This window comes from Dromiciops gliroides, chromosome 3 (genome assembly GCF_019393635.1).
Source record: "Dromiciops gliroides isolate mDroGli1 chromosome 3, mDroGli1.pri, whole genome shotgun sequence".
NCBI lineage: Eukaryota > Metazoa > Chordata > Mammalia > Microbiotheria > Microbiotheriidae > Dromiciops > Dromiciops gliroides.
The window spans coordinates 617,321,322-617,346,663 of NC_057863.1; the positions used below are offsets into that span (position 1 = coordinate 617,321,322).

The 25,342-nt window shown below is 44.0% G+C and overlaps 1 pseudogene; it reads left to right on the top strand.

Annotated features, from left to right (window-relative positions):
* Positions 1 to 2,651: 2,651 nt before the first annotated feature.
* The window catches only part of LOC122748154, a 50,031-nt pseudogene continuing 27,340 nt past the window's right edge, over positions 2,652 to 25,342 (top strand).

The following is a 25,342-nucleotide window of genomic DNA, read 5'->3' on the forward strand; positions in this document are numbered from 1 at the left end:
GGTGCTTAATAAATACCATTGACTAGGGGCAGCTAGGTGGTGCAGTGGATAGCACACTGGCCCTGGAGTCAGGAGGACTTGAGTTCAAATCCGGCCTCAGACACTTAACACTTACGCACTGTGTGACACCCTGGGCAAGTCACTTAACCCCAATTGCCTGACATACATACATACATGAATGAATAAATAAATAGATAAATAAATAAATGAATGAATATTGTTGACTTGAGTAAGTAGAAAAGGAGCTGCTTCTGAGTTTAACCAATCAAGGTATTTCTGCTTTAGGGTTTCCTCCTCTTGGGAGTTGGGGGGGGTTCACTCTGTACCCTGCAGGGCTGAAACAATGATGTGGCAACACCTATGTCTGAGAGTTTGACCTTGAAGACAATTCTCAAATTTTTCAGGATACCTAGCATAAAAAAGATGAACATACTAGATAGAGATAGATCCCAGCTCAGGGTCAAGAAGATATGTATTTAGGGGCAGCTAGGTGGCACAGTGGATAGAGAACCGGCTCTGGAGTCAGAAGGGCCTGAGTTCAAATCCAGCCTCAGACACTTGACACATACTAGCTGTGTGACCTTGGGCAAGTCACTTAACCCCAATTGCTTCACCAAAAAAAAAAAAAAGAAGATATGTATTTAGTTCCCACCTTTGACACATACTGACTGTGGGACCCTGGGTCACAGCTAATCATAATAAGTGGCATTTATACAACAAGCTTTGAGGTTTACAAAGTGCTTTATACAGGGGCAGCTAGGTGGTGCAGTGGATAAAGCACCGGCCCTGGATTCGGGAGGACCTGAGTTCAAATCCAACCTCAGACACTTGATACTTACTAGCTGTGTGACCCTGGGCAAGTCACTTAACCCCAAATGCCTTAAAAAAAAAAGACAAAGAGCTTTATATATCTTATCTCATCTGGTCCTCCCAACAGCCCTGCCAGGTAGACACTATTATTATCCCCTTTTACAGATGAGAAAACTGAGGCAAAGGTTAAGCGATTATGCCCAGGGTTATGCAGCTAGTGTCAGAGGCAGGATTTGAACTTGGCTTTTCCTGACTCCAAGTCCCACACTCTATTCACTGTGCTAACTAGCTGTTTCATTTACTTAACCCTCAGTGCCCCCAGAAAAATCTCTCAGATTCTAAGTTGCCAAGCAGGTGCCTGTCATCTCCTTTGAGAAAAGGAGTTATCTCACCAGGAGTCTCCCTGCACCACTGAAAACACGAGTCTGATTTTAGAAAACTAGCCTCTCCAATAATAATATTCTTCCCTCTAGATCATTTTGTAAAAAGCACTATGTACGTGCATAGTGTATATACATACATTCACATATATACATACATACACACATACATACATGTTATATATATTTTTAAAGCATTTTATCCTCACAACACCCCAAGAATGCAGGTATCATTACCCCCATTTGACAGAAAGGAAAATTGAGGCTCAGACATGGAAAGTGATTTTCCCAAGGCATCTTGCAGGAACTAGTTTTTAAGGCAGCTAGGAGTTCCAAGAGGCAGAGATGAGAAGCTAGAACACTCCAGGCATAGGGGAACAGCCTAGGTGGGAAATGGACGGCCCAGGAATCTATTTACTTCTTCCCCTATCTCTACTGGCCAAAGTGTGGACGGGAAATCTCTTTGCCCTCAGTGTAAATGAGGTTGCAGTTAAAAAAAAAGAATCTCCTAAGAAAGAAAGAGAAAAACACCCCCAATCACACCAACAAAAGTTCAAACGCACAAAATCTCAGAGAGACCCCACTTAAAGCAGGGCATCGCCAAAGTCGAGCCCTATTGGGGAACCTCACTCCAATATGCCTGATCCCACCCCCTGCCTCCAAGGATTTAGAGTTGTAAGTTATCTAGCCCTGTCTCCTCATTTTTACAAATGAGATAGCTGAGGCCTGGTTTGGGGGAGGGAGGGTGGAAATGGATAAGCTTGTCCAAGGTTGTATAGGTAGTGAGTTACAGTCAGGATTTGAACCCAGGTCCTCTGATGCTATATCCCTCCCTTTTTCCAGAGGCCCAAAGCAAAAAGGAAGCAGGGCATAAATAAGGGAAATGTTATCAGCTGTAAGGCCCACATGTGCAAAGCGATTTGCATGTTGGTCCAGAACTCTCTTCCTACTTCCTTCTAAGGCCCCAGAGCCTGCACAGTGGATAAGCGACTCTGCTGAGAGCTCTTGTGACATGATTTGTTTTTATTTATTCCTCTATTAGTGAGGGCATTCATTGGTTTCCAGCTGAGCCCGTCCTCCAGCAGCCCCAAGGCTAGGGTAAGCATTAACTCTGAAGTACAGACAGCTGGGGATTTTTTTTTTTTAACTTTCAGCAAAGAACAAATCAAAGAGAATGCCTTAAAAAAAAAAATTAGATCCCAGAGTGTCAGAACTGGAAGGGAATGTGAAGCTCATCCAGTGCAGTGTCCTCCTTTCATAGATGGGGAGATGGAGGTCCAGAGAGGGTAAGGGACTTGTCCAAGGTCAAACAGAGTGTTTTGTGAGAAAATAATAGGAGTTTGGGGACTTCCAGGGGCCCCAAAACTACACCTACTTGAGAACTTTGTTCCTGCCAGAGGACATCAGCATGATGGCACTGACAAACTGCCCTCAAATCCAGTGAACTAATAGATTTGAGAGATGCTAGCTTTGAACAATGTGAATGGGCGGGGTCTGCTCCTGCCCTCAGTGATCTTGCAGAGACTCAAGGTCTCTGGGGTGCCAGAAAAGGGTGAGTGCAGATGCAGCCCGCTAGAGTTCCCTCTTCTCTAGGCTTTCCTATCTTTCAGAGGCACGTGTTCTCTCTATACTAGTAGTAGTAGTAGTAGGCCTTCACCAGTCGTGGATGACCATGGATCAGCACCTTGAAGAGCCACTGTACTAATATCTAATATAATATATCTAACATCTAATATACTTTAATAAATGCTTCATGCCCCAAACTGGTGCAGTAGCCTCTGATTTCTAAGTAACAAATATATTAGAAACCCCAGCTAATTTTCCCTACACTTGGGACAGAAATAGGTAACCACACATTAAATTTTAAACGTCACAGTTTTATCCATACAATTGTAAATTGTGAGTGCACAAGAGGGCCAGAGAACAAGGGAAGCTACAAATGAGGGGAAGAGATCCTAGAATATAGAATTTAGGGTATAGAGAACACAGAATGTCAGAGCTGGGAGGGCCCTTAGAACACAGGATGTCAGGGCTGGGAGGGCCCTTAGAACACAGAATGTCAGGGCTGGGAGGGCCCTTAGAACACAGAATGTCAGAGCTGGGAGGGCCCTTAGAACACAGGATGTCAGAGCTGGGAGGGCCCTTAGAACACAGGATGTCAGAGCTGGGAGGGCCCTTAGAACAGAGATTGTCAGAGCTGGGAGGGCCCTTAGAACAGAGATTGTCAGAGCTGGGAGGGCCCTTAGAATATGAAATATCCACCTGGGGTTTCGGTGTAGAGGTGGTCTTTGGCAATCAGCAACCTTAACTCTCTTCCTTTACCTAGTTATTACCACCCTCATCCTTAACCTCATGGATTTCTCTCTCATAGCACCATCTTCCCAAAAGGATACCTGGACTAGTTGTTCATCCCTGGAGAAGAGGCATCTTTGCCAAGAAAACCCCAAATGGGAAAATGAAGAGTCAGACACGACCCTTTACTTTCATTTAATTTATTAATAAACTCTTGCTGCTAACTTTAGCCTCATATTGTAAGGACAAGGATGTGTGTGTGCATGCCCATGTGTACATGTGTGTACATACATGTGTGTATGTATATGCCTTTCAAAGTAGGAATCCAGACTAGGTAAATATGATTAAATGCAGACACCTTTATATGGCCTAGAACTTTCCTTCAAGCTAACAAATAATTATTGTTTTCAATAGAAATAGCCACAGAACCCTGAGTGATGAGTTCCTCATTGCTCTCCCCAAGGGAGAGCTATTGTGTTGGGGCTGTTGTGTCTTGATCTTGGCACACGCGCGTGCGCATGCGCACGCGCACACACACACACACACACACACACACACACACGGGGTTATCCGTAATTGGTTCACCCAGTAGGTAAGATCATTGCACTCATAAAGCCAAAATTATGCTCTTGGTTCTCATGAGCACCAGTTAACTCTGCCCTGTCTCGAGGCTGCAGACTATCCTTTAGGCCCAATGGGAAGGGGTCAGCTAGGTGGCACAGTGGATAAAACACCAGCCCTGGATTCAGGAAGACCTGAATTCAAATCTGGCCTCAGACACATGACACTTACTAGCTGGGTGACCCTGGGTAAGTCACTTAACCCTCATTGCCCCTCAAAAAAAAAAAAGATTTCCAGGCCCAATGGGAAAGTGCTACATCTGGAGCCAGAAGTCTGATTTGAAGTGCCTGATCAGACACTAGCTGTGTAATCCTGAGCAAGTGACTCAGTCAATCAGTAAACATTTATTAAGCTCTTAGTATGTGCTGGGAAGACAAGTCCCTGGCCTTGGGGAGCTTACCCTCTAAAGGGAAAAAGATCACAGAAAAGAACAATGAAAAGGGGGAGAAGGGAGGTGACCCAAGGAATGACAGCTGGTGAGAAATGAAGAGCTGGCCAGCCTGGGAACCCTCTTTGAATGGACACTGAGTGGAGAGTTTTTGCTCCACCCTCCAGTCCTCCCATCACAGGAGCAGAGGGTGCAGAGGTTACTGATGAAGGGTGTGAATGAGGCTCATGCAATCTCTGTGGTGATGAATTTCCTGGTGATGAGAATTCCTAGGATTATTCTAGAGTCCAGTCCAAGAAACGCAGACTGGTGGGGAAACAGGAAGGTTGTGACAAAAATTCCTTATAAGGGGGCAGCTAGATGGCAGCTAGATGGTTCAGTGGATAGAGCACCAGCCCTGGAGTCAGGAGGACCTGAGTTCAAGACTGGCCTCAGACACTTAACACTTACTAGCTGTGTGACCCTGGGCAAGTCCCCAGTTGCCTCACTAAAAAACAAAAAACAAACAAACAAACAAACAAATTCCTTATAAGCCTTAAAAGTATAGAAATGTGAGTTATGCTTCTCAAGAAGGCCTCTGAGATGGAAGGTCGCAGCTGTAACCAGCAGGGTGATCTGTGATGTCCAGAGGAGGCAACTGTAACAAGCTGGTGGAGTCAAGCTAAAAGAGGACCAAAGGCCTTGTCATAAGGGGGTCTATGGAGGGAACTGGGGGTGTTTAACCTGGAGATAAGACTTAACTGCCATGTTATTATTTGGAAACTATGGAAGAGGGGTTAGCCTTGTTCTTCTCCAGCTCCGAGGGCTGAACTACAAGCAGTGGGTAGAAATATCAGAGAGGAAGATCAAGACTCTATGTAAGGGGGCAGCTAGGTGGCACAGTGGATAGAGCACCGGCCCTGGATTCAGGAGGATCTGAGTTCAAATCCGACCCCAGACACTTAACACTTATAATAGCTGTGTGACCCTGGGCAAGTCACTTAACCCCAATTGCCTCACCAAAAAAATTAATTAATTAATTACTTTTTTTTAAAAAGAGAGACTCTATGTAAGGACAAATTTCCTGGCTGGCTCTTAGGTTTTGTCCACAAGTAGAATGAGTTGCCTTTGGAGGGAGGGAGTTTCTCGTTGCCGGAAGTCTCCAAGTGGAGGCCAGATTGTCCCTTGTCAAGGATATTAAAGAAAAGGGATTCTTGGTGAGGTTGGACATCACTAAATGATTTCCGAAGGACCATCAGGCTCTGGGAATCTGTGATAATACAACATATACATGAAAGTAAAACGGAGAATAATTGGGGTTCAGTGAGGAGTGATTAGGAGGCTAGCCACAACTCTCTTCTACCATGTTTTACCCATATCTCTTTTCTTCTCCTTCCCTCTCCTTTTTCCTCCCAGCATGGGTGCCATGAGCCAAACTGGTGAGAAGGGAAGAACATTCCTTGCCCTGGTCTTCCTCACCTTTCCTCCCAGAAATGGGTCTGATTGTTTTGTTTTGTTTTGTTTTTTGTCCTCCTCAGTTTCTTTTTTTTTTTTTTGCAGGGCAATGAGGGTTAAGTGACTTGCCCGGGGTCACACAGCTAGTAAGTGTCAAGTGTCTGAGGCTGGATTTGAACTCAGGTCCTCCTGAATTTAAGGCCAGTGCTTTATCCACTGAGCCACCTAGCTGCCCCCCTCCTCAGTTTCAGGTGCTGGAGGAGAGACAGTGAACCTCAATGGGATTCGAGAGTTCCAGCCATGGTGACCTTGGAGCCAGGGCCTTGTAGCCAGCCAACCTGGGATGGAAGCCCTGAGAAAGCATGAGCCACATCAGGGAACCTGAGACTACGTGGTCCTCATCACCTAGGAGGCCAGTGAGGGAGGTTGCCACCATCCCCTCGCCCTACCAGGCTTCTCTGGCATCCTTAAAAGGATTTGGGGGGGGCAGCTAGGTGGCGCAATGGATAAAGCACCAGCCCTGGATTCAGGAGTACCTGAGTTCAAATCCGGCCTCGGACACTTGACACTTAATAGCTGTGTGACCCTGGGCAAGTCACTTAATCCCCATTGCCCCGCAAGAAAAAAAAAAAGGATTTGGGGGGCAGCTAGGTGGTGCAGTGGATAGAGCACCGGTCCTGGATTCAGGAGGACCTGAGTTCAAATCTGGTCTCAGACACTTGACACTTACTAGCTGTATGACCCTGGGCAAGTCACTTAACCTTCATTGCCCCCCCCCCACACACACACACAAAAAGGGTTTGGGCATCCAAGACAATCCCAAAGGACCAATGATAAAGCATACTATCCACATCCAGAGAAAGAACTGTTATTGATTGAGTACAGACTGAAGCATGCTATTTTTCACTTTTTTTCTTTTGAGTCTTTTTATACAAAATGACTAATATGGAAATGTTTTACATAATTGCACATGTATAACCTATATCTGATTGCTTACCGCCTCAGGGAGAGGGGACAGGAGGGAAGAAGGAATAGAATTTGGAACTCAAAACTTAAAATAAAAATGTTTTCTAAAAAAAAAAAAAAAAGGATTTAGGGGGTGGCATCTGTCAATGGCTCCAGTCCCACACTGATGTATTATTAAATCTAGGAGGGACTCCCCTGCACCCTAGTTCCATTAGCTACTAACAGTCAGATTAGCTTTCACTCAGAAATATTAATTTCAAAAGGCATAATCACAAATGTATGATCTTATTTCTCCAACATGGGGAGACATAATCCTCCTCCCCTATTGCACCGGCTCAGTGCAGGGAGGGGAAATGGATCCAGTTCATAGCTTAGCTCCAGTCCCATGGAGCACAGTCTCAGTGCCTGGTCCAAAACCAATCTCAGGCTCAAGTCCCAGAGACCCTGGTTTCTTGTGGCTTCTATGCTAGGATGGGCAGCTGCAGCAACCCTCCTGCAAGAGCCTTACCTTCTCACCTCCAGCACCTAAATCTGAAGAGAACAAGCAAGACAGAATGGGAACAAACGTCCACAGGCCCATTTCTCAGAACCAGGGGTCAAAGAGAAGGACAGTACGGGAGGAAAAAGAACTTCCCCTCTCCCGGGGTCAGTTCATGGCACCCATGCTGTGGATGATCTTTGCAGTCTGGATATAGCAGAAAGGGTGTTGGAAAAGAGGCACCAGCTGGCTCAGTCTTGACATTTTGAAAGATGTGGGCGGCCAATCAAAGGGGGCTATGCATGGTGTAGGGGATGCAGAGCCTTCCCTGTTAAGAATTCCCTGTTAAGCCAACTGGGCATGCTCAGATAAGCCTGGGTTACACTGGGCTGTAAAATGAGCCAGTTCCATTCAGCTTCAAGGTTCTACTTCTCCATTGGGCTCTTGCATTATTATACAAATCTTTGTTGTCCCCTCCATCTCGGGTGTCTATGGCCACTCAATGGGACTCCTTCATAGAGAGTTCCATTCAGTACTTCCATTAGCAGTGGGATGTGATGCAAAGGTCACTGGATTTGGAATCCTGTTCATAGCACCTAGAGCTGGAAGACCCCTTAGAGAACATCAAGTCTAAAAGATGAAGAAACTCAGAAAGGTTAAGTGACTTGTCCAAACTAATAAGCAGCAAGTCTGGGAAAGAAGCCTAGGTCCTCTGACTCCAAAACCAGTACTCTCAGAGGACCTGAGTTCAAATCCCATGTGGTTATTTGGTCATGTAAGGAGCTAAAATTCTAGCTAGTCTGTCTAAAATATCTAATGAGTGGTCACCAATAAATTATAAGCTTTAGCAAGAGTTTAGTCTTTTAAGCATTTATTAAGGAGAATAAGAATTTGGTGAAGAGAAAGAGGCCTAGATGCCTACATCTATCTATCTCAGGGAGCGTGCATTTTAGCTCCACTCTCCATGAGAGTCCTCTCGAAAAAGAGTGAGCCACACCTCCTTCATCCCACAAGCCTCCTGTGAAACTGGGAACATCCCATCCACTCGCATACACATTTCCAAGCTAATTGGCTGGTAGCCTTGATTGACAGTACCCATGAGCAAATGCCACTTCCTGATACCAAGGAAAGCTGTATGGCTTGCCCTCAGACGCCTTCTCCTCATGGCAGAGCTTTCCTACAGTAACTCCCCAGCAGGTGATGTCACTCTAATCGTTACAGTCATTTTAGTAGCATCCAATTTTTCATGACCCCATCTGGGGTTTTCTTGGCAAAGATACTAGTTGTTTGCCATTTCCTTCTCCAACTCATTTTACAGATGAGGAAACTGAGGCAAACAGAGATTAAGTGACTTGTCCAGTGTCACATAGCTAGTAAGTGACTGAAGATGAATCTGAACTCAGGTCTTCCTGACTCTAAGCCCAGAGCTCTATTCACTGAGTCATCTTGCTGCCCTAAATCCCAAATCTGTTACTTATTTCCTCTCTGACCTCGGACATGTCACTTGGCTTCTCTGGGCTTTGCTTTCTTCCTCTTCCAACTCTGAATCCTATGATTCAATATGCAAATGCCTTAGGATGAGACACTGGAAGAGAGAGGAAGTAGCCAGGCTCTCCCTTAGTCTCAAAACCTTCCTGCATCTCAGCAGCCCATAGACTGAATTGTGGCAACAATATATTGCTCATGTTTAAAAAAAAAACAAAAACAAAACAAAACAAAACAAAAAAAAGCTATGTTCTAATTTGCAACTTGAATCCATCCCTTCTCTGTCAGGAGGTGGGTAACATTCTTCTTCTTTTTTTTAAATGCAAAACATTTCTATAAGAAGAGGAGGAGGAGGAGAAGAAAGCAAGCAAGCAAGCAAGAAAGAAAGAAAGAAAGATTTTTTTTAAAGTGAAAAAAATGTTTCAATCAACACTCAGATTTTGTCAGTTCTCTCTGGAGATGAATAGCATTTTTTAATCATTTGTAGCATTTTAATCATTGTACTGAAACAGAGTAGCTAAGTCTTTCACAGTTGATCATCCTTACACTATTGCTGGTTCTGTTCACTTCACTTTGTATCAGTTCATATAAGTCAGGTGGGTAACATTCTTCATTAAAGGTCTTTAACCATAGTGGTTGGTCACTGCATTAAGCAGAATTCTTAAGGCTTTTGAAACTGTAAAAATGGTTCTCTTGGTTCTGCTTCCTAAACAGCATCAGTCCATGCAAGTCTTCCCAGGTTTCTCTGAACCCAGGATACTAGTGACAGGATCATAGAATCATAGATTTAGACTTAGGAGATATCTCCAATGGAGAGGCCATTCACTCCAACCCCCTCACATCATAGGTGAGAAAACTGAGAGAGAGAAATATAAATAATCAGATATGTATAAGATAAATAAAGGAAATGAAAGGTAATCTGAAAGGAGAAAGCACTAGCAGCAAAGTGAATCAGAATAAGGTATGACCCATGTAAAGAAACAGTTTGGTCCAGTTCACATCCTGGACTGGATGTTTCCTAACTGTGTGACTGAACAAATTGCTTCCCCTTTTAGAAGTTCAACCATTAAATGGGGATGGGTAGCACAGTAGATAGAACACGGGACCTGAAGTCAGAAAGACTGACTGAGTTAAAATCCGGCCTCCGATACTTACTAGTTGTGTGTCCCTGGGCAAGTCACTTAACCCTGTTTGCCTCTGTTTCCTCATCTGTAAATGGAGCTGGAGAAGGAAATGGCAAATACTCCAGTATCTTTGACAAGAAAACTCCAAATAGGGTCAAAAAGACTTGGACACAACTGAAACTATTCAACAACAAAGTATTTATTTACATGACCTTCCTCAGAGATAGGAAATGATGAGAAAAGTCCTTTGCAAACCTTAAAGAAACATGAACTGTTTGTATTTAAAGTCTTGAAACCAGGATCATGAACAGAAGAAACTGACTAGCCCACATCCAAACCCAACCTTGGCATACTTCTGGTCCTCGGATGCCCTCTGCTGGCCAAAGGTGCCAAAAAGTCAAGGTTTCCCTTCTTGCTGCCCTCCCTCATTTACAGAAACCCCACAAAGGACTCTCCTTTGTAGCAGGAGGAGTCTCTTGCAGATCTCACCAAAATTTTGAATTGTTTAACCCTGAGTGGGAACTCCATTCCATCTCACCTTATACCCTATAGCTGGAAGGGATGTTAGACTCTGGGTCTCTCATTTACAGAGGAGGAAACTGAGGCCCAGAGAAGCTGTGACTTGCTCTGAATCACATAGCTAGTAAGGGTCCCAAGAGGGATATAAACTTAGAACTTCCTGACTCCAAGTGCAATGTCCTCTCCCCTACACCATGCTGCCTCTCATTTGGAGGGCAATGAGGTTAGAGGACAGGGGCAGAGTCAGTGTACACAAGGGATTATTTTTCCCCCTGAGAAAAGCAAACTGACTTAAGAAGAAGATGAGCCTATGATCCTGACTGATCTCATTTTTGGTTTAACCCTATAAACCAACTAAAACAAAACAAAGGAAGACAAACAAGTGATTTGGGGCAAGTTCACTTAACTCCCCTGTTAAATGGAGGTCTAAAACAAACTGTTTGGACTAGATGTTTTCTGAGGTTCCTCCCAGCTTTATATCTACAATCCTGTGATCCCAGGAGGAAGTTACAAAGAGGCAAATTTAGGTTTGATTTGAGGAGCCATTTGCTGTTTGTCCTCCATCTTGAAGAGGACTACTGACCTCCTAGGTGATATCTTGACTTGCACATGAATTGAATTTAAGTGAGACAGAGCTACACAAAGTTGTTAGCCTCACTCTCTCTTCCAGAGCCATCAAATTCCAGCAGCAGACCAAAAGTCAGAATGAGTGGTGATGGCTTAGGATGCAGACCTTGGGGTCTCCCATGTCTGACCAAGCTCAGAGCAGTCCACAGCACCTCCTTCAGCTGCCTTCATGGCTGTTGGAACAAATTTTTCTCATCTGCCTATTTCCAGAGAAATCTGCCCATGGTTGGGGTAGACATCCCTCTGACTCACCAGTGGGTTTGTGGACCATCAGTTCCCCTCAACCTGGTTTAGCTCATCTGCCAAGATGGTTTTACCATGGTATGTTGGCTGCATATGCTAGTTTCTTGGAACCACAGGTGAGAGTTGGGTTAAAGGTAGACACCAAAGGTGGATGAGCAACTCTGGGGTTTTTTTGTTTTTTTGCTTTTTTCTTTTCTTTTTTTTTCAGGGCAATGAGGGTTAAGTGACTTGCCCAGGGTCACACAGCTAGTAAGTATTAATTGTCTGAGGCCAGATTTGAACTCAGGTCCTCCTGACTCCAGGCCCAGTGCTTTATCCACTGTGCCACCTAGCTGCCCCCTTAACAAGATAATCTTTTTTTTTTTTTAAGTGAGGCAATTAGGGTTAAGTGACTTGCCCAGGGTCACACAGCTAGTAAGTGTTAAGTGTCTGAGGCCGGATTTGAACTCAGTTACACCTGACTCCAGGGCCGGTGTTCTATCCACTGTGCCATCTAGCTGCCCCCAGATGAGCAACTCTGAAAAGGGCTTGGCAAACCCTCACACCAGAGGTGCTGGTCCTCCTGAACACCCCATAGACCCCAAAAGGAAACATTTGAGCCATGTTAAAGTAGAATGGGCCATATCTCAATGAAATAGGTTCTCCCTCCCCACAGGCCTCCTGAGCAAAAGCTGACCCATCAAGCAAAAACATGACTTGCGTATGTATTTTTTTATTTGAGGGGTGGGGTGGGCAATGAGGGTTAAGTGACTTGCCCAGGGTCATACAGCGAGTAAGTGTCAAGTGTATGAGGCCAGATTTGAACTCAGGTCCTCCTGAATTCAGGGCCAGTACTTTATCCACTGTGCCACCTAGCTGCCCCAACTTGTGTATGTTTTAGGGAGGATCCCTGTTCAGGCGTGGGTTGGACCATGAGGTTCCTGAAGTCCCCTCTCCTTCGGGTCTGAAACTCTAGGATCTGACCATTTTTGATGATATTAGGCAGGTGACATCACTCCTGTAAAATGAAGGAGATGGACCTCAAAGGCACTTTCCCATCTTCACCTTTCTCTTATTTCCCAGAATCCCTGTCCAACAAAAACAGCTTTCTCATGTAATAGCTCACTTTGTAAAATCTCTGTAATCTACATTAATTACCTCATTTGATCTTTACCACACCTCTGGGTATTATTCCCATTTGATTAAAGAAGAAACAGAGGCATGCAAAGTGATAGCAACCTTCCCCGAACTACTGACCCAACAAATATTTATTTGTTTGTTTTTCAATTGTATATAAAAACTATTTTTAACATTCTTTTTTTAAATTCTGAGTTCCAAATTTTCTCCCTCCCTCCCATCCCCCTTCATTGAGAAGGCAAGTAATTTGATAGCGGTTTTACATGTGCAGTCATGCAAAAACATTTCCATATTAGTCATATTATAAAAAAAGACACAAATCTAAAAAAAGAAAAGAGAGGTGGTTTTTTTTTAAAGTATGATTGGATTTGCATTCAGACTTCATCAGTTCTTTCTCTGGAGGCAGAGAGCATATTTCATAATGAGTCTTTTGGAATTATCTTGGATCACTATATAGCCGAGAAGAGCTAAGTCATTCACAGTTGTTCATTATACAATATTGCTGTTACTATGTACAGTGTTCTCCTGCTTCTGCTCACTTCACTTTGTATCAGTCCATGTAAATCTTTCCAGGTTTTTCTGAAGTCACCCTGCTTGTCATTTCTCACAGCAAAATAATATTCATTGGGCAGCTAGGTGGCGCAGTGGATAGAGCACCGGCTCTGGAGTCAGGAGTACCTGAGTTCAAATCCGGCCTCAGACACTTAACACTTACTAGCTGTGTGACCTTAGGCAAGTCACTTAACCCCAATTGCCTCACTAAAAATAAATAAATAATATTCATTATAATAATGTTCAATCATTCTCCAGGGGATGGGTATTCCCTCAATTTCCAATTCTTTGTCCCCACAAAGAGCTGCTATAAATATTTTTGTACATATAGATCCTTTCCTTTTCTTTCCATCTTGTTGGGATTCGGACCTAGCAGTGGTATTGCTAGGTCAATGGTTATACAGTTTTATAGCCTTTTGGGCATGGTTCCAAATTGCTCTCTAGAATAACTGGATCAGTTCACTACTCCACCAACAATGCTTTAGTGTCCCAATTTTCCTACATCTCCTCGAACATTTGTCATTTTCCTTTTCTGTCATATTAGCCAATCTGATAAGTGTGAGACAGTTGCTCAGAATTGTTTTGATTTGCATTTTTCTTTCTTTCATAGTGATTTAGAGAATTTTATATATCTGTATGACTATAGATAGCTTTGATTTTGTCATCTGAAAACTACCTGTTCATATCCTTTGACCATTTATCAATTGGAGAATGACTTATATTCTTTTTTTTTCAGCAACATTAATTTTATTTTCCAATTACATGTAAGGGTAGTTTTCAAAATTCATTTTCATAAGATATAGAGTTCCAAATTTTTCTCGCTTTCCTCCCCCCTCCATAAGATCACAACCAGGTTATATATGTACAATCCACAAGTGTTCTTTTTTTTTTTTTTTTTTTGCGGGGTAATGGGGGTTAAGTGACTTGCCCAGGGTCACACAGCTAGTAAGTGTCAAGTGTCTGAGTCCAGATTTGAACTCAGGTACTCCTGAATCCAAGGCCGGTGCTTTTATCCACTGCGCCACCTAGCTGCCCCCTTACAAGTATTCTTTTAATTAGTTCTTTCTATAGGGGTGCATAGTAAGCTTCCTCATTAGTTCCTTGGGATTGTCTTGGATCATTGCATTGCTGAGAGTAATTAAGTCATTCACAATTGCTCATTGAAAAATACTGCTGTCACTACTCACAATGTCCTCCCAGCTCTGCTCACTTCACTATACATCGATGTTCATTAGTCTTTCCAGGTTTTTTGTGCATCATCCTGTTTGTCATTTCCTGTAGCACAAGACCATTCCACTACAATCATATAACACAGCTTTTTCCATCATTCCTCAATTGATAGACATTTCCTTGATTCTCAATTCTCAGCCTCCAGCAAGAGTTGCTATAAATATTTTTTGTACAATTTTCCCCTTTTCTCTTTTTCATGATTACTATTGTTAACTGTTTCCCTTCCATCCTATTCCCTTCCCCATGATATTTATTCTATTATCCATCTTCTTTCATCCTATCACTCTTCAAAAGGGATTTGTTTCTGTCTGTCCCCTCCCCCACTCTGCCCTTCCTTCTTTTGCCCCTCTCTCTTTATCCCTTTCCCCTCCTATTTTCCAGCAGGGTTAGAGAGATTACTCCACCCAATTGAGTGTGTACATTATTCCCTCCTTGAGCCAATTCTAATGAGATTGAGGTCTTTGAGACAATTCTGATGAGTGTTAGGCTCATTTACTGCCCAGATTAAATAATTACTCTACCCAGTTGGGTGTGTCTTTTAGTCCCTCCTAGAGACAGCTCTGATGAGTTTAAGGTCTTTGAGCCTTTTCTGATGAGTGTAAAATCCATTTAGTGCCCTGTTCCTCTCCCATCTCTTCCCCAACTCCATAAGCCTTTTCCTGTTTCTTTCATGTAGGATTTCACCTCTGCCCTTCCCCTTCCCCCAGTGAATTCCCTTCACCCCTCAATTTAACCCTAAAGATGTCATCACCTAGCCAGGTGACACAGTGGACAAAGCATCACCCCTGGACCCAGGGGAATCCCAGCCAAAATCCGACCTCAGACACAAGGCAGTTGCCCACTGTATGACCCCAGGTATGTCCCCCAGCTCCAATTTTTTATGGTTCTCTAGGGTCTTGTATTTGAAAGTCAAATTTGCCATTCAGTTCAGGTCTTTTCATCACAAATATCTGAAAGTCTTCTTTTTCATTAAAGTCCCATTTTTTCCACTGAAAGATTATGCTGAATTTTGCTGGGTAGGCGATTCTTGGTTGTAAATCCATTTCCTTTGCCCTCTGGAATATCATATTCCATGCCCTCCAGTCCTTTAATGTAGAAGCTGCTAGATCTTGTGCTATCCTGACTGGGGCTCCACAGTACTTGAATTCTTTCTTTTTGGCATCTTGCAACATTTTCTCCTTGACCTGAGAGCTCTGGAATTTGGCTATAATATTCCTTGGAGTTTTCCTTTTGGGATCTCTTTCTGGAGGTGATTGGTGGATTCTTTCAATTTCTATTTTAGCTTCTGCTTCTAGAATTTCAGGGCAATTTTCCCTGAGAATATCTTGGAAAATGATGTCTAAGCTCTTTCCTTGATCATGGTTTTCAGGTAGACCAATAATTTTCAAATTATCTCCCCTGGACCTGTTTTCCAGGTTGGCAGTTTTTCCCAGAAGATATTTCACATTGCCCTCTATTTTTTTTTTATTTGGATTTGCTTTATTGTGTCTTGGTTTCTCATAAAGTCACAGGCTTCCATTTGTTCAATCCTCATTCTTAGGCAATTATTTTCATCAGAGAGCTTTTGTACCTCCTTTTCCATTTGGCCAATTTGACTTTTCAAGCTGTTGACTTTTTTCTCATGTCTTTCCTGCATTGCCCTCATTTCTCTTTCCATTTTTTCCTCTACCTCTCTAACTTTATCTTCAAAGTCCTTTTTGAGCACCTCTATGGCCTGAGACCAATTCATATTTTTCTTGGAAGCTTTAGATATAGGAGCCCTGATGTGGACATCTTCCTCTGAGGGGCCCCTTGGTCTTCCTTGTTACTGAAGAAACTTTCTATGGTCCTCACCTTTCTCTGTCAGCTCATCTTGCCTTTCTTTTACTTGACTTTTAGCTCCTTAAAGTGGGGCTCTGTTTCCAGGCTGCAGTATCCCAAGCTTCAGAAGTCCCAGGTGGTATGATTTAAGGAGGATCAGGTTCTTCCCTTGCCTGGCTTGTTGCCTGGTCCTTAGATGACCCCAGACCAACTTGCCAATCAACCAGCTTTGTGTGTTGTGGTTGTTAGCTCTGACTAGCCTGTGCCCCTCCCCCACCTGGGCCACTGCTACTCAAGCCTACCTCCTGGTTCTCAGCAGGGGTGTAAAATCCAAGTTCTGCCTTAGCACCAGCATAGACCCCTGTAGTCTCCCCCTGCCCAGGGCTCAGCCCTCTCACCAGACTGTGAGCTTAGTTCCAGACAACACTGGTGCTTCAGCTGATTCAGAGGCTCTGAGGGTCTGCTTGTCTGGTGAGGCCTTCCTGGGACTGGATCTGTGTCAGGGTGACTGTGGGGTTGGGCTCAACTCCTGTATCAGCACAGCAGCTCCCTCCTTCTGACTTCCCAAGCCGTTCTTGGTTAGAAGATGATTTTAGCACATTCTTCTGTGAGTTTTGCTGCTCCGGACATTTTCCTATGACCTTATTTGGATGTTTTTTGGAGCGATCATGTCATGAGTTCGGGAGCTCACTGCCTTTCCTCCACTATCTTCTGGTGGTGATATCAACCTGAACAGCCAGCCAGTCTAAGTTGCTCACATTCCCTCACACACACCACCACCGTCTCAGTCAACAGCCATGACTTATATTCTTTTTTTTCTTTTCTTTCTTTTTTTTTTTTTGCGGGGCAATGGGGGTTAAGTGACTTGCCCAGAGTCACACAGCTAGTAAGTGTCAAGTGTCCGAGGCCGGATTTGAACTCAGGTACTCCTGAATCCAGGACCAGTGCTTTATCTACTGCACCACCTAGCTGCCCCCCCATGATTTATATTCTAATAAATTTACTCAGTTCTCTGTATATTTGAGAAATGAGGCTTTGATCAGAGCTAATTCTGGAGGTCTATAAGTTTTTAGTTCTTCCAAGGCGGTATAACCTAAGGAGAAGTGTGGTCACTGCTCTCCTGGCCTGTGCTCTGGTCAGTGAGTGACCACAAACACTCTTTTCCACCCTGGACCCTTGACCAGGGTCCCAGCTCCTAGTAATGCTCCTCCTCACCTTGGCACTACAACCCAGAACCCCATATGAGCGATTCAACAGAGTCCTGCTCCTAGTGCCAGCAAAGGGTCCACTATAATCTTTTTCTGACCAGTTGTCCAACCCCCTTATCATTTGTGGACTGAGAGCTCCAGAAAATACAACTGACTTAGTCACCCCCCAAAGCCTTCTGCTGTCTTGACAGGGTGACGCCTTGCACTGGTTTGCACTCTACTCTCATCCTAGTGAGACAGACTTTTCCTATGGACCTTCTAAGTTGTCTTTGGCTGGAAAAAATGTTTTACCCCATCCTTTTGTTGGTTCTGCCACTCTAGAATTCATTTTAAGGCATTATTTGAAGTTGTTTGGAGGGGAATTTGAGAGAGCTCAGGTGAGTCCCCACTGTTACTCTACCATCTTGGTTCCTAGTATTTAAACCAGGGGCTCTTGCTCATCTTTTGTCTCCAAGACCATTTCTTAGTACATAATGCTTACCATGTCTTCAGAAACCATGACAACTGGTCACCTTAGCCAGGACAGGAAGATAGTAATCCTCACATAAAATCCACTGGTTTTTCATACCATACTCCACTCCCCTTTAGCACTATAGTATGCAGAAGTAGCAACATCAAAATAACTACCATTTTGGTAGTACTTTAAGTTTTCAAGGTACTATACACATATCATCTAATATAATTGAGCTTCATGAGCAGAGCTATAAACTAAGGTATAACACTGGGGTTTTGCTCTAGCGTGACAGCTTTTTTTTTTTTTTTGCAGGGCAACGAGGGTTAAGTGACTTGCTCAGAGTCACACAGCTAGTAAGTGTCAAGTATCTGAGGTCGGATTTGAACTCAGGTCCTCTTGAATCCAGGGCCGGTGCTTTATCCACTGTGCCACCTAGCTGCCCCTGAACTCTTTCAATAGGTAGAAACAACTAAGTAGTACCTAGAGTTAATGAGGAGAACTAGATAATCTAGGAAGTTTGCTCCCTTGATTGCCATCCCTCCCTACCTTGACCCTAACTTACAATCATAGGATAGATTTCAAGCTGGAAGGAACTTCAGAGGCCAAATGGACTAACCCCTTCTTTTTATAGATGAAGAAACTGAGGCCCAGAGATTTCATCATTCAACCAAAACTCTCCAAAGTTATAAGTGATCTCTTAATTGCCACATCCAATGGACTTTTTTCTATCCTCATTATTCTTGACCTCTCTGCAGCCTCTCACATGATTGACTCCCCTTTTCTCCTAATTATTTTATTCTTTCAGTTTCCATGCTGCTGCTCTCTCTTGGTTCTCCTACCTGTCTAACCACATCTTCTCCTCAGTCTCCTTTGCTGGATCTTCATCCTGGTCATACCTCCAAACCATTGGGACCCCCAGGGCTCTGACCTGGGTTTTATTCTCTTCTCCCTCTATACTATTTCACTTGTGATCTCATCAGCTCCCATGGATTTAATTACCATTAATGGTTCCCAAATCTACTTATCCCATACTACCCTCTCTGCTGACCTCTGATTTTGAATCTCCAACTACCAAGACATCTTAAAACAGATGTCCAGTAGATATCTTGTTAATTGTAAACTCCTGGAGGGGAAGCTCTTTTCTTTTTTTTTTTTTTTGGGGGGGGGAGGGGGGCAACGAGGGTTAAGTGACTTGCCCAGGGTCACACAGCTAGTAAGTGTGAAGTGTCTGAGGCTGGATTTGAACTCAGGTCCTCCTGAATCCAGGACCAGTGCTTTATCCACTGAGCCACCTAGATGCCCAAAAGCAACAAGTTTTTTTGTTTGTTTGCTTGGTTTTGGTTTTGCAGGGCAATGGGAGTTAAGTGACTTGCCCAGGGTCACACAGCTAGTAAATGTCAAGTATGAAAGGTCAGATTTGAACTCAGGTCCTCCTGAATCCAAGGCCTGTGCTTTATCCACTGCACCACCCAGCTGCCCCCCCCCCAGTAGACATCTTAAACTCAACATGTACCAAACTGAACTAATTATTTTTCCCCAAAATCTTTCTCCAAACTTCCCTATTACCACTGAGGATATTATCACCCTCCCAGGCACTCAAGCTTGTAGCCCGTATGTCACCCTCAACTTTTCACTGTCTTTCATCCCTGTCCCACCCACCCCCATCCAACCTGGGGCCAAGGTCTGTCAATCTTACCTTTGTGACATCTCTTGTATATAAACCTTCTGACACTGCCAGCCCCCTAGTGAAGGTCTTCATCACCCTCTCCCTGGACTATTGAATTAGATCTCTAATGGGTTTCCCTACCTCAAATGTCTCCACACTTCAGTCTATCCTCCACTCACTTATCAAAGTAATCTTATTTTTAAATTGTGTGTGTGTGTGTGTGTGTGTGTGTGTGTGTGTGTGAGACGCAATTGGGGTTAAGTGACTTGTCCAGGGTCACACAGGTAGTAAGTGCCAAGTGTCTGAGACTGGATTTGAACTCAGATCCTCTTGAATTCAGGGCCAGTGCTCTATCCACTGCTCCACCTAGCTGCTCCAAAGTAATCTTAAAGTGAAGATCTCCCCATGTCATCCCCTTATTCAACAGATTCTGATGGCTTCCTATTGCCTTGTGGATCAAATAAAAAATCCTCCGTGACACTCACAGTCCTTCCTGCCTAGCCCCCTCCTAACTTTCCAGTTTTTTTACATCTTATTTTCCCCCGACCCCACATACTCCATGATACAGTGACACCATCGTCCTTATTGGTGTTCCTCCAACAAGACACTCCATGTACAGACTCTGGGCATTTTTACTGACTGTCCCCCATACCTGGAATTTATCCCCTCCCCCTCTCTGCCTCCTGACTTCTCCAGCTTCCTCTGTGTGCCAACTAAAATCCATTCTTCTATGAGAAGCCTTTCTCTAGCTCTCTTGATACTAGTGCCTTCCCTCTACTGATTATTTCCAATTTACCCTATGTATAGCTTATTTGTACATAGCTGTTTGAACACTGACACCACCATTAGACTCCTTGAGAGCAGGACTATCTTTTGTTTTTCCTTGTCTCCTCAGCACTTAACACAACACCTGGTACACAGTAGGAAATTAATAAATGCTTATTGACTGACTGGTTTAAACTGATAAGCATCAGAGGCAGAATTGGAACTCAGGTACTTTGACTCTAGATTTTCCCATATAGCACATTGTTCCCTCACCTGTTAAGGTCATCCTAGCTCTGGCTCTCTGCCCATAGAGGCCTAGGCCCCAAAGATTCTATGTCCCCATGGCAATCCCCATGGGGACTTGGAGCAATGTTTATTCTGCTTAGTCCAAGTAACAGGAATGCTAGTTACTGCACTGGTCCAAGAATAGCTCTTTGGGGCAGGCACCACAGGCATGATCATCCCCAGTTAGCAAACAACAAGCCTCAGTGACTTCCTCCCTCCAGGTCCAACAGTCTGTCTGTCATAACCTGCTGCTCATGACATTTCTTCCCTACGAACAGCATCTTCCACTCTAGGAGCTGAATTCTAATCCTCCTTCTGACTCTCAAAGTCCTTGTCACTTTTGTCATTTCTTCACCTGCAAAATGAGCTGAACTTACTCTGATCTCTTAGGCATGTGTGCTCATGTGAGTGTGGCCTCGCTGTGTGTGTGTGGTCAGAGTTTAAAGTAGAGGGCTTGGTTCTTTCTATGGACCAGGGCCTAGCTTCTTCAACTATGGGTCGAGACCCCAATATGGGGTCATGCAACTGAATGTCGGGGTGGTGAAAAATTTGGCAACAGTGAAGTTATGTATATCTATTTTATATAGTTGTATACACAGGGTCGCGTAAACATTTCTGAGGAGAAAAGGGGTCATTAGTGGGAAAAACTTTTTTTTTGGTTTGGTTTTTTGGGTTTTTTGGGGTTTCTTTGGTGAGGCAATTGGGGTTAAGTGACTTGCCCAGGGGGGAAAAACTTTAAGAAGCCCTGGGCTTACGGTCTCTTCTCTCTCTCTCTCTCTCTTTCCATACATGTATGTGTATATATATATATATATGTGTGTGTGTGTATGTATATGTAAGTGTGTATATATGTGCATGTGTATATATGTATCAATGTATGTTTACACATACACATACATGTATGTGTATATAGGCATGTGGGTACACATATGCATGTGTGTAATGAAACAGACTTCCCCAGCCCAGGGCTTCTTAAATCTTTATGTATGTGTAAATACACACATGTTGTAGATATATACATATTTAACATGTTTAACTATGTTTAAACCTATACATGTGTGTATGTGTATATATGTACATGTATATGTGTGTATATAAACACATCTGCATGTGTGCATGTGTAGGTATATATATGTGTAAGTATACAGATTTATGTGTATGTGTATATATATGCATGTGCATACACATACATATGCGTATGTGTGTATATATGTATGTTTATATGTATCCTGCCATCCCCAACCCTTGACCCGAAGATATCATTGCTAAGTATATTCCCCCCAAAAGGGGAAACACAGAAAGGAAAAGGCCAGACACAACAAGATATTCATGGCAGCAAAGAATGGGAAACAAAATGGATTGCCATTGGCTGGGGACACAATCTCTCCCTGATGTGACCCAGCCATATTGGCCCACTTATTCTTCCCAATATGTGAGTCTCTGTCTCCCGCTTCTGTGATCTTGCTCTGGCTGCTCTTCATTCTGGAGAGCCCTCCCTCCTCACAGGAGCCTCTTGGCACCCCTAATTTTCTTCAAGGCTCAGCTCACGTACTACTGAGACCATGAGGTCTTTCCTAAATCACCAGGGAAGAACTAATGACACCCTTCCTTCTGTAACTTGTTCAGTAGTTTTAGTCATGTCCAACTCCTCATGACCCTATTTGGGCTTTTCTTGGCAAAGATTCTGGAGTGGTTTGTCATTTCATTCTCCAGCTCATTTTACAGATGAGGAAACAGAGGCAAGCAGGGTGAAGTGACTTGCCCAGGGTCATACAGCTACCAAGTGGCCAGATTTTCATTCAGGTCTTCCAAACTCCAGACTCAACACTCTATCCATTCTGCCCCCTAGCCACCCTTCCTTCCATAACTACCTTGGATTAATTTTTTATATAGCATATACATATATAGAGGATATGTGGGTGTGTATATACACATATATATGCAGGTACGAAGAATATATGCAATATACAGTATGTGTATAAATTTAGATTTCCCTCCTTTAGAATATAAGCACTTTGAGGACAAAGACTGTTTAACTTTTCTCTTTACATCCCTACTCCTTAGCACAAGGCATAGCACATAGTAAGTGCCTAATAAATGCTTGAAGGGGAAAGGAAACAGTATTCACAGAAATTTTGGCCCAATAATTAACACCAAGAAAACAGGTTCTCCACCAGTCAGCACCACATCATCCATATGTGGAACCATCAGCTACAACAAATAGAGAACGCTGTGGACAAGTTCACTCACCTTGGCAGTAGACTTTCCAGGGATGTACACAGACGATGAGGTTGACCCACGCATTGCCAGAGCTAGCTCAGTGTTGGGGAAGTGCCAAAGGAAAGTGTGGGAGAGAAGAGGAGCCATTGTGCTGACCTCATTGCTGGATGCCTGTGAAACCTGAATGGCTTCCATTTGAATTGTCTTAGGAAGGTTCTGAAGATCACCTGGCAGGATAAGGTACCGCACACTAAGGTCCTTTCTGGAGCTAAACTGCCAAGCATTCAAACTCTACTGCCGAGGGGGCAGCTAGGTGGCGCAGTGGATAAAGCATCGGCCCTGGAGTCGGGAGGACCTGAGTTCAAATCCGGCCTCAGACACTTGACACTTACTAGCTGTGTGACCTTGGGCAAGTCACTTAACCCTCATAGCCCTGCCAAAAAAACAACCTCTCTCCCCGCCAAAAAATCCCCAAACTCTACTGCTGAGAGAGAGAGAGAACGGGCGCACAAGGATTTCAATGGCCTGGCCCCATTGTTTGAAGGCCAAAAGTACATTTACCTAGACTATTTTTTGGAGAACTCACACAAGGCAAGCGCTCACATGGAGGTCAGGAAAAATGACACAAGGACACTCTCAAGGTCTCTGGAATTGATTGTATGGCATGGGAGACACTGGCGCAAGACCGCCCAGCATGGCGTACCCACATCAAAGAAAGCACTGTGCTCTAGGAGCACAGCAGAATTGCAGTAGCTCAAATAAAATGCAAGATGCACAAATTTAGAGACATCTCCACTCCAAATGTTCCTATGGACTAGTTATGTCTGACCTGTGGTAAAGCCTTCCAAGGTCCTATTGGTCCAATGAACCACAGTTGGATACACTGTACCTTCACCTGAACACAGTGATGGTCCTTTTTGAGTATGAAAGATGATCATCCACCATATGCCAACACTGTTCTAAGCACTTCACAAATATTATCTCATTTCATCCTCACAACCCTAGAAGGTATGTGCTACTATTATCCCCATTTTATAGTTAAGGAAACTGAGGTAGACAGAGGTTAAGTGACTTGTCCCAGGTCACACATTATCCTTAAAATCCCTAGATGTCTAGAGGCAGCTAGGTGGCATAGTGGATAAAGCACCGGCCCTGGATTCAGGAGGACCTGAGTTCAAATCCGACCTCAGACACTTGACACTAACTAGCTGTGTGACCCTGGGCAAGTCATTTAACCCTCATTGCCCTGCAAAAAAACAAAAAGAATGAATGAATGAGCAAATAAATAAATAAATGAACTAATAAATGAATGGATAGATAGATAGATAGGTAGATAGATAGATAGAAAGAATCCCTAGATGTTAAAGGAACTAGGTTTAAATCATGCCTCTGTCATTTATTCTCTGTGTGATCTTAGGCAAATACTTTAACTACTGTGAGCCTTAGTTTCCTTCTCTGTAAAATGAGGTCAGTGGAACCAGAAGGTTCCTGCTCCTGGGGCCCTTCCATCCCTCAGACTGTAAGAAGTCGAAGGTCGACATCAGAGAACTCCTCCTAGATTCTCCATTTAAGGAGGGGCCACCCCAAGGTGGATACTTCATCATTTCCCACCTGACTGCAGGACTTCACCTGCTCCCAGCTCCTATCCCTTTCTCTCTACCCTCTCTCCTTCCCCCGCTTTGAGTTTCTTATTATGTTTTGTCTCCACCATTAGACCAGTGACCTCCCCAAGGGCAGGGACTCGTCTTTTGACCTTCTTTGTAGCCCTGGTGCTTAGCCCAATACCTGGCACATAGTAGGTGCTTAATAAATGTTCATTGATGATTTAAACAAATATTTAAAGCCCTTTCCAGCTCTAAAGTCATGACCTTCCTAGATGACTTCTCAGCCTAGGTAGCTGCAATGGTCCTTCATCAAGTCTTGTTTGTTTTTAGTGAGGCAATTGGGGTTAAGTGACTTGCCCAGGGTCACACAGCTAGTAAGTGTTAAGTGTCTGAGGCTGGATTTGAACTCAGGTACTCCTGACTCCAGGGCCGGTGCTCTATCCACTGTGCCACCTAGCTGCCCCTCCTTCATCAAGTCTTAAAGACAGGGGATCCCTTTTTCCCAACCAGACCTGGGCATCAGTCCCTTCCAAAAGTGGGCGAGGCCTGGGAGTGGGGAACCATTATGTCTGGCGTCTGATAGGGTGAAAATGGTTGTCAGGCCTGCAGACTGGGGTGGAGGGGGATAGAGCCTCACTAAGTAAGCCTTCACAGACATAGGACCCCTTTAACTATACCGGACGGGCCCTGGTTAATTTCGCTAACCCCAGACCTCCTCCCCCACCCCCAGAGTGCTCCATTATGAGCCAAGAAAAGAGTCTCTTGGTGGCTTATTTGGAACATGTGGCTATAAACTCCACTCCAGCCTGACCCTCAGAGCCCTTAATCTTTTCGGCATCTCTCCCTCCCCTCCCCCATGGCACTTCTCCCATCTCCTTGGGGGCCCAGGCTGGCTCCCACCATCACAGCTGAAAGCAATTCTATTAACTCAGCAAGCTCCAGATGGGCCCTGCTCTGATCCCAGGCGGGCTTGGATGCCTTTCAGTAGCGGTGGGGAGAGAGGCTTTGAAACTAAAGGACAGGGGTGGGGAGCAGCCTAAGGGGAGGAGCCCTAGGGGAGCATTGGGGGAATCTG